Raw genomic sequence first — 382 nt, 5'->3', positions numbered from 1 at the left:
ATGGCGAAGCAGTGAAAAATATGAAAAATATGAAGAACAAAACAATTTTCTTGTGTCTATTATACTCTTGGTCTTCGTTTTTCAACGTCTAAATATCTTTATCTTTTTAGTTTATATATAAATATATTGTAAGCCTTCGTTATTTAAAACGTTTAAATATTTTCCTCCGAAATAAAAACTAATACAGAGTCAAATAAATGCACGACAAGAAGTTGAATAAAATGACAAATAGATAATATTTCATACTGCTTGAATTCTCTCCATATTCAAAATGACCTCATTCGATTATCCGCATCACATTACTCCTGATACGGATTGCAGTTCCCTTCATAATTTGTTTGTTCCAGTTGTTCGCTCATAAATCTCATCTCCACCACACTGG

The sequence above is a fragment of the Macrobrachium rosenbergii genome, chromosome 26, assembly GCF_040412425.1.
Source record: "Macrobrachium rosenbergii isolate ZJJX-2024 chromosome 26, ASM4041242v1, whole genome shotgun sequence".
Lineage (NCBI taxonomy): Eukaryota > Metazoa > Arthropoda > Malacostraca > Decapoda > Palaemonidae > Macrobrachium > Macrobrachium rosenbergii.
This window is presented reverse-complemented; position numbering follows the sequence as displayed.